The sequence below is a fragment of the Corvus hawaiiensis genome, chromosome 6, assembly GCF_020740725.1.
Source record: "Corvus hawaiiensis isolate bCorHaw1 chromosome 6, bCorHaw1.pri.cur, whole genome shotgun sequence".
Classification (NCBI taxonomy): domain Eukaryota; kingdom Metazoa; phylum Chordata; class Aves; order Passeriformes; family Corvidae; genus Corvus; species Corvus hawaiiensis.
This window is the reverse complement of record NC_063218.1, coordinates 10,235,874-10,252,558: the sequence shown is the minus strand read 5'-3', so window position 1 is coordinate 10,252,558 and position 16,685 is coordinate 10,235,874. Positions and strand designations below refer to the sequence as shown.

The window sequence follows — 16,685 nt, the reverse complement described above, 5'->3', positions numbered from 1 at the left end:
TCTGGAGCTCACTATGAACAAAACAAGCCAGGGAAAAACCCATCCCGCTGAAGGTCCGTCCGCTGCATTCAATGAAGGCTTGATCTATTCTTATGAGCAGCTGACCTAGATTCTCTGCTTGAATGAGAGCATTTCCTAGTATCAAGGCTGCTCAGAGTCAGAAATTCATGTATTGCTTATCATGAGAGACGGGGGAAAAAAGGAAGAGGATATAAACTTAAGGGAAAGTGATGGCATCCGTTTGCCATAAAAGCTCTATCCGTATCCCCACAAAGCACTCCCCAACACACTTCTGCTCTCACTTCAGAGTCTGGAAAGGGCTACAGCCCTCCTTACAGCACATGTGACAGGCCAGGCAGCCACGGCTCCGTGGAGAGGCAGAGATGTGCCAAAGCTGTGGAGGACACGCCCGCACTGCGGGGTGGCCAAAGCTGCCCTGGGGCCACCTGCAGCTTTCCGGCAGCTCGGAGGCAGCTCCTGCCGGCCGCGAGGCTGTGCTGGATCAAGGACTGCTGCTTCACATCATGCCAAAAGGAAATGAGCCAGCGAGGGCTGCTGAGCCCTACACTGCCAGGTCGTGGTGGGATCCAGCTGCAAACACAGTACATCCATTACCCTTGGGAAGTTAGGGAGGCCTCAACGAGGCAATGCCATGTCCTACTGGTGGGCCATGCAGGACACTTCTCCTTCTGCCGGCTCTCCAACACATGGGGAGTGCATCCTGTGGCACTCAATAACGTAAAGATAGTAGTAGGCTCAGAGGGATAGGAAGTTGGGTCAGCCCTGGGGAAAGGACCTTTTCATCCTGCTTCTGCTGCTGATCCACTTTGCCCTCATCTCCCTGAGATCCTATCCTATACAGCCACTCCACATGCCTGTATCAGAAATCTTGCATATTAACCAATAATACTCAAAAGACCACTGATCTCTGAGGGTGATCTCCAGGAAATCCAAGGGTGTCCATCACTGTGACAGGTGCTACCTTGATACCAGCCCTTGATGGCTGCTGTCACTGCTGTCATTGATGCTGAGCTGCCCACAGAGAGCAGTTCCAGGTCCAGGCCAGGGCCTGAACAACATCCACTCAGATGGGATGAGAAGGACTTGGCAGGCAGGGGCAACTCTCTCATGTGCCCCAAGGTACAGCTCCTGCCCCAGGGCTATGCTGCAGTGCTGGCCACAGGGACAAGGACAGGAGCACAGACTGAGTCCTCAGGGTGGGCAGGAGCTGGGCAGTCAAGGGTAATTTCCTTCAATACCAAAATGTTTCAATCTGCGCCACAGATGAAGACAGAAAGCTAAACTTGCATACCCGAATTCAGGTCCACAGATCACAGAGGTATTCTGCCCATTCTGCAGACATGAACATCCCAGACTGAGGTGGCAGAAGAGGATTTCTGCTCATGTGGACCCTCACTGACTGCACCACACAGATGCAACTTACACATCCAGCCTACACAGAAGGCAAGTGACTGCTGTGGGCCATGCTGCAAGTGAGAATTCCCCCAGCCCCTCTCCTCTGAAACCTCCAGAGGGGCCACCAAGAATCACAGAATCGTGGAATATGCTGCCTTGGAAGGGACTCACAAGAATCATCCCCCAAGAAGTCCAGCTCCTGGCCCTGCACAGGACATCCCCAAGAGTCACACCATGTGCCCGAGAGTATTGTCCATAGAAGAGACTATAAGAGCTGTTTAATCACCTCTCAATTCAGATCTGGTTCAGCAAATGCAAAAACTCCACCAAGCAATGGGTTTTCCTCACCAACTTTTTTTTTTTTTTTTGCACATGGGCAACATGCAAACTAGGTCAGTATTATTCCTACCAAAACACTTGCTATGGGTGTTACTTTTAGAAAACCATGTGATTGTCTGACTTTTATTTATGAGCACACAGAAAGATCCACTGTATATTTTCCTGTCTGTCCTGTTTGGGGTGGTTTGTTTTTTTAGTTCTTTGGGTAGGTTCCTGAGATCTGGGGCCTCTTTTTAAAAGGCAAATTCAGACTATCAAGAGACCTTGCAGGTCGCATGCCTTGGCAGTCAATGAAACAAAGCACAGGCAGCAGTGAGCAAATCAAACCAGACAAGAACACGGAGAGACTATGAAAAAGCAAGACAGTGACACAGGTAAAAAGGGATGAGGATATGGAGCAGAAAAGATGCCAGGGGTCATGGGAGATGGGGAATCAGGCAGAGTTGGAAGGATAAAAGAAAATGCATATCTTCACAACTCCTGAAAGGGTATACCCAAGACCTCAGCAATCAGACAAAAGTCAGCAGGAGAACCCAGTTCAGTGAACAGAAAACTTGTCCAGAGATTCAAGTTTATTTTCTGAGAGCTCTTCTTACCTCCTTGGCACAAACAAAACAAATCAAGGAAACAAAACCCTGCACCAGCTTTTCATTCAGCAGGTTAGTGGTCACAACCCTGACAGATATCCATCAGACAAACAAGCCAGGGGAGAGGGCCCCTATAGCCAGCACCTTCTGTGTCCAGATATCTACTTGCCTGGCTTTCACCTGGCCTATCTGGGGAATCCAGAGTTTTTGCCCAGTGCTTAAGTCATCAGACTATCCAAGTTCTGAGGAGGTGAGTCTTTCCACAAACTGCATGGCCATGGCCAGTGTGAAGAAGTGTACTTCTATAAGCAGAAAAAAGACACGGGAACAGGCACTGTCCTTCCTCTCAAGTGAATACAGATACCTAAAATAGGCCATTCAAGCAGCACACCAGCACTGCCTCTTTCTCTTCATCAGCAGCAGAAGGAATTCAGAATGCGTAGCTCAGGCACTAATGTGTGTATGTCAGAGCAGATGAACCACAGCCTAAATTTCCAGAAATTAACCACAACAAAGAATGTCAGGAACCTGTCTCCAGGCCCCAGGAACCCGTCACCCGTCTCCACTCACAGGAAAAAAACAGATGTATGTGATCTGGGACAGCAGGGTCAGCTGTATGGCTCATGAGTCACGGCTGTGATGGGCTGCAGATCACACAATGGAATGGGCAAGAGTTGCTTGCTAGGGTGAGTCACCTCAGCAAGAGGGAAGTTCCACATAGAATCCTCCTTGCCCACCTCCCCAGAACATTACCATCAGCCCAGAGCTTCTGCACAGCTGGGAAACAACTCTGGTTCTTGGTTTCAAAGCTGAGCAAGGAACATCGGAATTTGCTGCTGAGAGGATGAAAGCATGGGGACAATCTTCTCCTGCCACAGAGAAAGGGAAGAGGTTGAGCTGGCTGGGAGAGTCTGGTGTTTGCTGACACCTTTTCTGTCTCTGTCTCTGCCCAAGACCTGCTGCCCCAGAATTAGGGGCCTTTTGGGGTCTCAAGTGCCTCTTTGGCAATCCACCACACATAGCAGACTAAAATTCATTAAAGTTGCTTTCATCTGTCCTTTGCTATTGATCTCAAGCCCTGAAGCTCCCATCCCAAGCATCCTGCCTCCCTCAGGTAACTGCTGGTACCATCTAGGTACCTGCAAAAAGGAACAAGAACTTCAAAAGAAACAACACAGGCAGAGACAAAGACAACTGGAGCAGATCCAACTCACCTTCCAAACTCCAAATAACATTTCTTCCTCCAGCAAGACCATGCTGCCACAGAGCATCAGGTACACACTGCAGATGGAGTTACACAAACTACATCTTCCATGCAGGGCAGGCAACAGCAGGTTATCCTGCAAAGAGAAGCAGCACAAATGAACAGGGAAAGGGCAGGCCCCTTACACATGGCACAGCGTGGGCACTCAACTCTGTGTCTGAGGCAGAGAGCAAGAATGATATTCAGGAATGCTCAGAGGTGTTTTAAGAACATGGGACATATTCTGAAAGCTGGAATGGCCTGGTTAATACAAGCTGGCTGGAGGGTTAGCCATGCTTCACTACATTCAACTAACATTGATGTGCCACATGTTTCTAATATTGCTCCTGGGGAAACCACTGGTTTGGGACAAACATTATGAAGACAGCTTCTTATACCCCAAATTTTCCATTTTTTTCCACCCCTCATATAATACTCACACACAGAACACTTCTGCTGTCTATAACCTGCAACACCTCGCATGTGATGTTGCACTGAATTTTCTGTAACCATATTTTCGGGGGGATCAATTAATTCCCATATACTTAATCAGTACATGTTTATATAATTACACATGCATTCTCTATCTTACTGTTTAAACCAGCAGGCTAATACTCCCTTGAAAAAGAACTGAAAGCAGCAATTATTCACTGCACTCTTTAATGGCAAAAACAGATTTGCAGCCATTTCAGAAATTACACAGTCAATAGTTGGTGCCAGAGTCCCATTTAGCTCAAGAGCCTTTTGTAACAACAAACAATAGCTTCTTCCTCATTTATCTGGCTTCCCTTAAGAGGAAGAATTCATGTTACAAAGGAAGGGCTACATAATCACGCCTTACTTGCTCAAGGTACACAGGACTTTTACAAGTCCCTTAGAAATTTCAGTATTCACAACACCCATGGAAGTTATGAGCAGCCCAAGGAAAACAGTCTGATCTTGGTAACAGAAGAAGTACTAATGAGTGCAGGACAATAGGCACAGGCCAACAAAAAGCAGAAGGAAAGGTGTAACGGGAGCTGGGTTATCAGCTGTGCTGTAACAGGAGAGCTGGTGCAGGCCTGCTCTGTAGCCCACCAGCACCATGCATGGTGTCTCTCAAGGTCACAGAGCCACCCCAGAAGCTGAAGGTGGTGCAGAGGTGAGAAATGCAACTCCTCTACTCCTGCTAAACAGAAAGCACCAGTCCTCTCCTCCTCTCACCAAAATGATGTTCCCCTCACTGTTACCTTTCCTCATGGGAATGTTCATGTGTCATTCCAGTACAAAGCTGCTGGGAGACCAAGTTCAAAATCACATTAGACTCATTCTTTAAATATCCCTTTTTTCTTTCTTTTTTATTTTTTTGCAAGCATGAAATGAAGACTTTGTGTCTTTTTCAGAGAGGGCAATGTTTTATTTAAAAATGGCCTGCCAGCACCATGAATTTTACATGACAGAAGCTCCATCCCACAACATATTTAAACCTCTCCTTGTTAGTCATCAGAGCTCTGATCAATCAGCCAGAAGATGTGGCACATCCCACCAGGACTCCTGGCACAGGGTCCAACTAATGTTGTTCACAGGCCTATCCCTTCTCCCTACTGACCACCCTTGAAACACAGCCTGCCCTGAAGCACTGCCTTAGAGGAGACAGATCTGCTGCATCAGCTCCTGCCTGCAATGTGTCCCACTGAAACGCCCCCCCCCACAGGCTGTCTGGAGTACACAGATGTGAGCAGAGATTTGGCAGGTCTCGCGGAGCATCCTATCTGTTGCAAGGCCTCTGTAGGTCACAGATAAGCAAACCCAGGCAAGGGTAATGCTGGGCACATAGATATACAAGCAAAACAAGACAGGCAGCAGATGTCTTCCCATGATTTTGCATCTAGTGCAGAACTCACTGGTGAATGTGGAGTCATCCTTAGTAATGAGTGTCCAGAAAGCCCAGATTTTACAGTAAACCGAACATATTCAATTCTCAATTAGCCATGGACGGTTAGCTGGGTTGGGGATTAACCAGACACTCCCTCCCCATAGCAACCACAGCTACAGCACCAGGGCACCACACATAGAACACGAGCCCCTGGGCTGTGCCCCACTTTCCTCTCAGCAGGGTAAAGCTGTCCCCACTCAGGACAGAAACTGGCAGGTTTCTCACAATCCTTTCACCTGTAGAAGACCTGAATAAGTACTTATCCCCCAAATAACATATAGCCTGTACAAGCCAGGATCTGTTTTATCTAGGTTACCCATGCCACATTTTCTTCAATGGCTGAAAGCTGACGATAATTACATGAAGCAGCCAATACTAAAACAAGAACACACCACATAGCCTGCAAAAGCTGTCCCAAGCACTAGGCAGCTGGTGTGCTGACACTGTTGCCTATGTGCTGAGTAATGATGTCTCACTATTTCTTTGTGCTCCCTTACCCATCTCTTTCCATCTGTTGTTCCTTGGCATCCATTTGGATCATATGCTGCTCAAAGCAGGGCTTTCTGTTAGCACCTAGGAGATAATCTGTGACAGGGCACTGCAAAAATCAGTCTGGTTGATTCGTGTGAGTAATTAGTGAACTGGAGTCGATGCTGTCAAGGACACGTGTATGAATGGGTTAAATATGCTGTGTCTGGACAGAAAATGTGACTCGTAAGTGTTACTAACATTATTCTTTCTCATGTCCATAAACCTATGTAAGAAATGGGAGAAATGGAGTGGGTAGAAAAAGACAGCAGGCTGGCAGGCAAGTATCTCTCAAATACAAATGCACTAAATTATGGGTACATAGATCAGATGCTGAGGAGAGCAGAGCATTTGCAACTCCTACACACAGCCCCATTTCTTCTCTTATAGCTATTAACTTTGCATGCTTCTCCATTTTTTTTTCCTTCATCTTTCACATACATAGCCCAAGACTTGGATCTTACCTGCACGTATCCCAGTGACTTCCTGGCATGTCACGTGCATGCACAGCTACACCCACACATTGAGGCATCTCTTTCTCTGCCTTCTGTACATGCTGATAGTGCAACTACACCAGTCACCAGGACAACAGTCACAGCCTGTCAAACTGATAAGAAGTTGGTTTGTTGGGTTCATGCTCTGAAAAGAGCAAGACGGGGGCAATAAATGTAATACTCAGCAGAGAACTACAAATGACATTTGGTTTTCCCCTTAGGGAGCTGAAATGAGAACGAACATGAGAGTAACAAAGAAAGAAGAGAGTCTGAAGAGGCTTGCTGTTTAACTTTTAAAGCTCCACAGTTAATGGGAAATGGAAAAGATTCAAGTAAGCTCAGATTCAAGGAGCTCAGACCTGGGGCTTATCTCAGCCCTCTCATGAAAAGGCAAATAGTTCCAAATTCCCAAAAGTGACCAAAGCTACTGTCACACCAAGGGGCTCAGAGGTTGTCACTACCGGACACCAAAGTAGGGGGCAACTAAAAGAAATAAGCACTTACATTGCTAGAATTGCCTCTCACCAAGAGCAGCCAGGACTGCTATAGGACTGTGCCACCTCAGGCCAATGCCCAACATCTCTCTTGGCTGGATCTGAATGAACTGCAGGAGGAGGAAGCTATCTCTTCCCGCAAAACAGCCCCGCCAAACAGTGCCGAGCTGAATACAGAACTGGGGCATGCCATTCAAGAAAACTATTTTGCCAAAGAGGCATTTTGTAGTTATGGAAGTCAAGTTGTCATCCAAATTTCTGAATGCTGTCAAATCTCAGGGAAGCACAGAACTGGTATCTCTCACCTGCAGTCTTACAACTTCAAGGTCCATAGTCTGACCATATTGCCAGCGCAGAAATAGATATGAAAGACAGTCTGAAAAGAAAACCAGTTGTAACTCCAAGTGAAGTCTATTTTATCATGTTATCTATGGCCTATGGCAGGAGTAATTTATCAAAGTGTCAAAGCCTTGTCACAACAAAAAGGAACTGCACATATCCAGGTGAAGTACAAGAACTCTGGTAAGACTATCCCTCTAAAACTGACAAGAAACACTCTCCTGTCTCTTTGAGAGATACTCATGGACACAGCAGGGCTTCAACCAAAGCAAGACTTGCACTAGCTGTGCTCAAAATAAGGTCTGAAAATCCAGGTCACACTGGTCAAGCTGTAATCTAAATGGGAACAGAGAAGCAATACAAATACTGGCAGACAACAGCTGGTGATAAAGGGGTAGGTGGTGGTTAAACGTCTCCTCTCCACTTCTTCCTCAACACAGATGAAAAACTTGAGTATCTATATCCTGTCTCTCAGCTGCGATTCAGCTGTGAATTCTTGAGATGGAAAGGTGCCCCAGCATTCAGAAACCCTCTCCATCCCATAGCCTGCATGTAAGGGAAAGGGGAACTTCAAGCCAGCTGCACAAATATCTCTGATTTGGCTGGGGATGAGATACACACTATGGTCCAACACATTCAAGGCCTTTCTAAGCACAACAAACCAATGCCAAGAAACAGAAAAATGTCATCAAGGCCATATAGTTTGGTTTCTTGCATTTGTTTTGCATCTCACTCAAAACAGGCAGGCAGAATGCAGGGAGACAAAGAGGCCTTTCTCAGTGAGCAGCGTGGCGTGCAGTCCTGGACCACCTCAGGCAGCTGTCTGTCTGCCCAGTCCCCTTTACCCTGTTTAGATTGTAGCTGCATCCTTTCAGTATCAAGATGTGGATACTTAATGCATGCTCACCTCTGCCCCAAGCCACACACTGTTTCTGCTTAGCTAATGCTTTTCTTGGCAGGGTCAGCCAGGCAAGTCAGAGTTCAGCTTGCACCCTGATCAGCTGAAGCACAGATGATTGGCTCTGGGAAATGCTGCAGAGGCACGGCCAAAATGAACTGAAATCGCTTACAAGGAGCTGCAAATTGCCCTGTGTTGGTACTCAGCCAGTTTGATTCTGGCCCATGACTGGGCATCCAGCCACAGCCAAAGGACAAATCAAAATAAACAAACCAGAGGTTTCTTTCAGGGACATATTATGAAGAGATTTTCAAAGCAGGATTTAAGAACAGAATACTGTCTGTCCATGCCTTAACTGCACGGACAGCACAATGACAGGCCCTCTAAAAAGCTTTAAATGCAGTCAGTGCCAGTGGGAAATGGACAACATAAAAGACACAGAACAAGACTTAAGACATATACGGCTTTTCACAGCTCTGGCACAGCTCTCCCATGCAAGCAATGCATGCCAAGCTTTCAAGAGTGGTCAGAGCAAATGGCTGAAGCCTAGCTGGTCCTGAGTACAGGCTTAAGACCGTGACTTTGTTTTGTCTGATATTTTTATTTATTTATTGAGAAGCAGTCATTAGTTATCACTCTATGAAAGAGACCGCTGTGGGAAACCCATGACTACTAACTCTCCTTTGATTCATGTGTTCTCATCAGCAGGTCTTTGGAAGAATACATTGCACAGCCTTTTGTGCAATAGCCCTGTGCAGAGCCCACAGATGTAGGGAGACAGACCTCCCCAACACTGATCATGTCTCCCAAAGATCCCTAAGGAGATATGCTGAGGTAGGTTAGAATCAGCATGAGAAACACAACACCATTTGCAGATCTGGAGCACGACAGGTAAACGCAAAAATCAGGCAAATCTGCCACAACCCGAAGTAAGCTACAGAGCTGCTTTTAAGACCTTTGCTAGGGTAAGAGAAGCCCTGAGTGGCTCACTCTATAGCAGGTTTGTGCTGACTCTCAAGCAAACTAGCCAGCAGGCTGGGACTTGGCAGCCCACCAGTACTTTGCCTGTTTCCCTGCTGCTCCAGGATGTGAGTGAGCTGTGAGCGATCTGCCTGCACACATCCCAGCATATGCCTCCTGTGCACCAGAGTTAGCACAGCGCTGGACAAGGTGCAGGGGACAAGCTGTTCACACTCCTGCCCACTCGAATGTTTCTCAGGGTGTAGAACTCAGTAGCTCAGGACTCTCTGCAGAGGAACTCAGTGGGACTCCCTCACATCTGTGAGAGGAGAAATTTCAGGCTTCATCTTTATGACTCAGCTGTTTACTGTAAGTCTCTGGCATTGAGAGTCACAATTCATAATCTATAAAATGAAAAGAAGTTTTATCAAATGTCTACTCTAAACATCCTTCAGAGCACACAGACCCACACAGAGACTTACCCTCAGAGCATATAGACTAAAGTATCAAAACCCCTTGTCGCAGCACTCCGTGTCTCAGTGCACCACTAAAAAAAAAGCAAGCAGGGAAAGTAAAGGCTTTCTTTAGCCACATTAGGTGCAACCAATCAAAAGAACTGGATATCTACTAACAAAAAATAACCATTTATATGTCTTTGAAGACAGAAGTATTATATCTATATGTCCACAATCAGGGATAAGTACACAAAGCTAGTGCCAGGAAAGATATCTCAGAAGTAAAGCCTCTGAGTAAAACCAGCATATTATCCACGGGTATAAAATGCTGCATCTCCATGGACTTGAATGAGCTCACACATATTTACACACGACCTTCAAGATCCCACCTGCACACACACACCCGCTTCCTAACTTCATCTAGAAGACACTATTCATCCATCACCTGGTCATCCATTAATCTGTCAAATGCCTGTGCTGATTTCAGCTGGGATAGAGTTAATTTGCTTCACAAGGGCTAGTACAGGGATATGTTTTGGATGTGCAAACAATCAGAAATGAGAGGAGCTGTGTATTTATTACACATTTCTGAATAAGTCATGCCAAATATCTAGGACAAACAATACATTAAACCCTAAAGAACCCTTTGAAAGCTTTTTGTCTGCTGGAGGCAACAATGAAAATGTAACATGATAGAAAGGGAACAGTAAATCATTCATGAGAATGATTAAAAACTAACTGTGGGTGAAATGCAGCAAAACAGCACTGAAAACAGCCAGAGTATTTTTTGAGCGTCTCATCTTTTAAAGGTTGGAGTGGTTGTGAGGAGCTTTAAGAAGTCCTACTTTGTGTCCTTTATTGCAAAGAAGACATAGCAGATACAAAATCTGTGGAGAATTGTACAGCCACAAGTTGCAGCTTATTCAGATGCCTCATGTCCATGGCAGGCACTGAAATAAAAATGCTACTGTGCCTGAAATAAGTTGTGCAAATAAGTCTTAGGAAAAAGGGATCTTAGGGACACTGGTGAAATAAGTATAAATTAGATTAAGTGCTGAATAATGCTTTATACATGCGACCTCACATGCACACAATCATTTTGGAATCCTAAAATCAAGTTCTGAAAGAACTACAGTGTCAAAATGTTCACAGCTACCACATAATGTAATGCAGTTGTTGGTGCCACAGTTTCCCAGATGAATGTGGTAGCCACAAATTGTGTTATCATTAGTATTTATTTTAGACCCCTTCAACTCTATGAAAAGGCATGTTTCAGGAAAGCTTGTATCCTAAGACTATCCCAGGTGAAAAACTCAAAAACAATCAATGTGGATAAGATTTTTTTCTTCAAATAACACCCTTGAGCTTCAAGGGAAAATTCACCCTACGTTATGCCTTTGAACCTTCACTGGCCCAACTGTGTGTCTTAAGACTTTTGAAAAACTGATTTTGGAAACAACTCAAGGCAGTAAAGTCCTTGTAAGAAAGTTTTGCCTTCAGTGTCTCCTGGATTATTCTCAGAAGAAAAAGTCTACATCAAGTCAGTAAAATCATGCCAGACTTCATAGTCAGCACCATGTTTGACCTGGATTCGTATTCAAGGATATTTTTAGCCTCATTTCTTAAACAAAGAAGAAAGACTTATGCAATGGTGATGTGTGTGTTTGTGTGTGAGTATGCACTTGCCTGTGTCTTCAGCACCATTTACCTGTTCCTGAACCCCCTGCATAATTCCAAACACAGTGACATTCACAGGTAGAGTGAGACATTATTAGTGCTTCAAGTCGGCTTTTATTAGGTGTCAAAGAATCCCCACAGGCCAAAACCAGACTTAATTTATTACACCACTCTTGGAAACTATGTGTGTTATTGGCTATTTTAATATTGCTACTAGTCTGTGTAATACCCTGAGCATACATAACACTTGGTATATGCAAACCATAGGACGAAGTTTCTGCCTCTATTTTCCTATTTAAGTAGCATTCCCCCTGCTTTGTTTTGTAGTTTGGGAAATAATTTACTTTAGTAACATAAATATTTGAGCTGCAAACCACCAGAGCATTCAAAGCCTTTGGCACCGCATGGCAGTCATGTATTACTTGCTTCATTACAAAAGGTAATCCCTGTGTTTTATTAAAAAGCTGGCACCAGCTGTACTCAAGCTGCTGGCCAAACATACCAAACAAGCAGCAAATTCTCAACCATGATGTACAAATTCAACATTATCCTCTAAGACCTGTAGTTCCCTGCAAAATACCTTCAACGTTGCAAGAGAGACAACTCTTTAGGGATTTAAAATCAGACTTCAGAGAAAAAAGTATTTTCTGTGATGTGTCTGTCTGTCTCCAAATGCACAGCACTGCCCTATCAGCCAAGCAGTGCCTTCAAAGGTTTTGTTTTGGAGAACATGAAAATTTTCCTTTGCCTTCAAAACTGACTTTTCCTTTCCTTTCATCACAAGCATCGGGGATAGCTTATCCTCTTCCTAGATCTGCCAGCAGAAGCACAAACATAACCCCTGCATGTGTCTCAGTACTGCCTCCAAACCTCAGCTCTCCCAGCAATGCCCTCATATTGTCGTAAAGAAAAGAAACTCCTCCATGCTCAAATGGCTGAACAGATGAGCAAAACTTGCTGCACCTGGCAGCGCAGACTCCTAGAAACAAGCTCAGCAGACACATTTTGGCTCACAGGAGAAGGGCTTTGATAGCACTTAAGATCTCCAGGGTCTCCCCAGACTGGGAGGGGGTTTGGAGACAGGCTGTCAATACCAGGGGCTACCACACCTTTCCCTTAGGAAAAGTAGAAAGCCAATAGGTAGCTCTAAGTACTCATTACTTTTTTTTACTACTTAGAATTAACATCTGCTGGGAAATCTATACTGATAATCACAGCACCGGTTTCCAGACCATAAGAAGCCAAAGAAAAAGGATGAAGGAGGATTAATCTGTGGAGGTGTTGGCAAAGCACATGACAGCTGCAGAGAACGCAAGCAATTCCTTTAATGAAACAGAAGTGCAAATTGCTAAAATGATACTGAAAGAGAGATTTAAAGCAAGGGCAGATTTTGATGTCTGAAGCTTGACTATGACAAGAAGCAGGGAAATGTAGATGCAGTGGTTACTAATGGGCATAATGAACAGGCAGGTAGCTTTGACAGCATGTTCTCAGCTGGAAGCTGTATTCCCAGGGACTCCTTATCTTCCATATCCACTTCTTTCAGCAACCATATAAATGTAGCAGGCAGATTTGCCAACCACAGGCATGCAGCAGCTGGATAATGGTAGTGGTTGCCAGTTAGGCCTGTAGCCAAAGCTGCTACCTGGACAAACTGAGAAAACCTGGATTCCCTGATTCCTATCACCAGCTCTTCCACCTACTGCTGAGACACACAGAGAAAAGACAGGTCTCCAAGGCAGGGACTTCACTGCTATCAAATACTGGTTTATATTCTGCAGAGAAGCTGTTTGCCTCTCCTTGCTGACGTAACTCCCTTACATAGGCAGACATACACCAGAAGAGAAAGAAGGAGGGTACAGGGAACCTCACTGGTGACAAGACCAGATTTGGGGCAGAGTTAACCTCATGCTGTCAGCTGACACTGACGCCTTTCAGGACACTTAGACTCAAACACTACCTGGGAGATTTTAGCATTTCTGCATAGTAATAGAAGCAACAAAAATAACAACCATAAATAATGGCTACATGTGTGTCTAACGTCACACACTTGCTCTCATGTTTTTCTCTGTTTAGTAATTCCTGAGCTACTAATAATAGCTAACAGGAATGATGGTGCTACAGAGCATGGAAAGGAAAGCATTTCACAAAGTGAACTTCCCCAAGATGACCAGTGAGGTGCCGGACAGAAATTACTGTGAAGCTCCTGAACAGTAAAACCAGAATTAACCTCTGCCCTTGTGACTGATCAATGTCTAGTGTCAACCCCGATGTATTTCAGACCCACCCTTCCCTAAAGGTTACCTATTCCAACCTAGTATGTAAATAATTAAACTTTCTCTACACATTGCCAAGATAGGAAGAAGAAAGGCTATTTCTATTCCACGTAACTATAGATAAGCTTGGCCCTCCTTCTATCTCCTGAAATTACAGCCAAAGCTGTGAAGATGGCATGAGGAGGAATCCCTTACTCAGGTGCTAATGTTCCTGCCTGCACTGGATGAAATTAAGAGCTCTGACCCAGCCCCTGGGAGGTAACACACGCAGCAGAGACAAAACATTCTTCAAGGCCAAGGTTACCAAGAGGGCATTGCATTACTGTTATGTTTACAGCCAGCCACACCACTGAGAGTGGACAAACTTGCTGAATAAACCACAGACAGGACACAAAGTTGCCAATCAGAGATAAAAAGGACACATCATAACTGTTCAGATTACCGCTTTGTGAAGATTTTAAATATGTTAAGAATTTCAGTAGAGTTTTGATTTTGCTGCATTGTCACAGTCATTGACTCTTGGTTATTTCTAATAAAAACTGGCTAAGGCAACATAGAACAAACTTGGATTGTTCAAGGCTGAACTCAGTAATAACAAAGCATTTCTGTGATAAGGAAATGCACCCTAAATTCAACTGTGGAAAACTTCCTATTCTTAGAGATTAAACCATTTGCAAAACCTGACTTACTAATGTCATTTAAAATGTCATACCTACAAGAGTATACATAGTTTCTGTCAATAAAATGCAAAGTACACAAGCAGTCTGGGTTTTGAAAGTCACACAAGCAATGTGAACTATGAACTTCAGGATTCATGAAATCATGATATTTTAAAGTGGGAGGAGAGAAAATATTTTTTCTGTCTTGTCCACACCATGAAATATTAAAATGAACAAACTGTAAATATTAAGATTCAGTAAAAATATTTGGGATGCAACATTCAATATTAATGAATTTTCTGCTGAGGAAAAAATCAACAACGAGGCACCATGAAGTCAATAATCCAGTTTTAGTCTGGTTTGCATAATCCAGGAGAATGTCATGTGACTTCACCTGGATGAGACCTGCTCTTTGCAGAAGAATCACCATCTTAAAAGGGACCTCTTTAACTTTTGTCAATTTATCTACTATATACAAAAAAAGTATCTTTCTTTATGATGGTAATTGTAAGGGTTTTTCATTAAGTCAAATAGTACCAAATCCAGGGTCTCTTTCCAAGCAGCTCACTAAGTGGTGTTGGCAACAGTACACTTTAACACTCGTAATTTATTAACCCCCTAGGTGTTGTAACACAGAGCTAAAGCCACAGACAGGAGGCATTTAGCAAGTTTTATGTGCCACATATTTTTACAGCAAAGGATTTCCTGAGGTGCTTTTCTTGCCTTCCACTTTTTTATGACTTTTTTTCCCTCATGGTAACTGCCAAGCCTCACAAACTTTGGAGATGCTTCCTTATTTTGCCCTGACACTCTCTCTTGTTTCAGAAAGTGTTGCTATGCATTTATCAAGGAGACATTTAACATATCCTGAGGAATTTTTACCTTTTTCAAATGCTGATTGTGAAGCCCAAGACAAACTTACATGATGGACTCTCCATCACCAGAAGTGTCCAAGGCCAGGTCGGATGGTGCTGGTCTGGTGGAAGGTGTCCCTGTCCGTGGTGAGGAGTTAGAACTAGATTATCTTTAAGGTCCCTTCCAAGCCAAACCATTCCAAGATGCTTTACAGGGCAGTGTCTTGGCTAGAAAGACCAGCTATTCCATATGCTGAAAGGAGACGTAGCAAGGGCAGCTGCCACAATGAGGGGTTTTATAGAAAACACCAAGATGTGCACACTTATCTCTGGTTGCTCCAGCTGAAGAAACAAGATTTTTTATTGCTGTTGTGTGCCACTGGAAGTGGCAGTAGCCCTGCTTTTGTGACTTCTAAGAAAGCCTCGTTTATCAGCCACCTTCCTGAGTGCAGTTCTTCTGCATATCAGACCAGAAATGTTCAGTATGCACTTCAAGGTTCAACAGGAGGGGTATCTCCTTTGACCACATCAATGTGATATCAAAGTCAGCCAGGAAAACTACGCATCAAAACTACCTTCAGGCAGGAAGAGATTTAGAGTATATAACACTATTTAATGTCACTACTAGTTTTATTGTCGCTCCCTCTCTTTTCCTCTATACTCCCACAGAGCCATCAAGAAGCTTTACGTTACTCAGTAAGACAGTGACAGGAACTGAGGAGCATTGTTCTGCTGGGGAGTGTTAATAGGGGTAAGACAGGTGGTTATCCACTCAATTCATAAAGTCAGAAAAAAATTCTTTCCCACTTGAACATTATTGACACTCTAAAATACCCAAAACATGTAATTCCTGTGATATTGGAAGAGTGAAGATGGAAGAAGATGGGAAAGAATACATAACAGGGAAGAAAGGACGCGTGTTTTCTGCTTTTGACGTGAAAATAAATCCAAACATGCATTTCATTCAGGGCCTCAATTCAGCTACATAGGGCTGGCAACATTTTCCACTAAGAACAGAGTACATGCATATGACAATTGTGTCATCCTTTGTAAGGCAGCCCAGAGCCACCCAACGCTGAGCCTTTATGACACCGGGGTTAAGTAACAGGCTCATCCCCACACCCCAAAAGCCGGCTATGCAGGAAAAACACAACTTATTCAGCAACTTAATTGCTTTAATTCACTTGTAATATAACTTGTAACATAGTTGCTAAGATGTCAAGCATTGGGTCACTGCCCTCCCGGGAGCAGCTCGCCCCCCGGGGCAGTGTCCCGGCACTCCGGGCAGGACGGAGGGGCCGGGGGAGGCCCGGAGCGCCCTCCACCCCTGCCGGCCCCGCCGCGCCGGCCCGGCCCGCGCAGCCCGAGCCCCCCGCCCCGCGCTCTCTCGCGAGACTCGGTCGCTGTAGACGCGATGTCCTTTGGGGCACCGGCGAGGGGAGGGCACGGGGGGAGGGAGGCAAAGCCTTGATTGATAGCGGTCTTCACCAATGGGTGGGGGGAGCGGCGGGGTCTTAGCCAATAGCTTCGCTGCGAGCCGAACAGCGAGCC

The 16,685-nt window shown here is 44.8% G+C and overlaps 1 protein-coding gene across 3 annotated transcripts in view; it reads right to left on the bottom strand.

Annotated features, from left to right (window-relative positions):
- LOC125328121 (exocyst complex component 3-like protein 2) overlaps window positions 1-7,127 on the bottom strand; it is a 39,981-nt gene extending 32,854 nt beyond the window's left edge. For 2 of the 3 annotated variants that reach the window (XM_048308368.1, XM_048308370.1), the window contains exons 1-3: window positions 7,027-7,127; window positions 6,493-6,635; window positions 3,557-3,682 (exon numbers count right to left, since the gene is read on the bottom strand). The gene's annotated coding sequence lies outside the window, so the exon portion shown is untranslated. Of the gene's footprint in view, window positions 1-2,912; window positions 3,212-3,556; window positions 3,683-6,492; window positions 6,636-7,026 lie in introns of all 3 variants that reach the window. The other variant, XM_048308369.1, reaches the window with a different exon arrangement.
- Window positions 7,128-16,685: the final 9,558 nt, after the last annotated feature.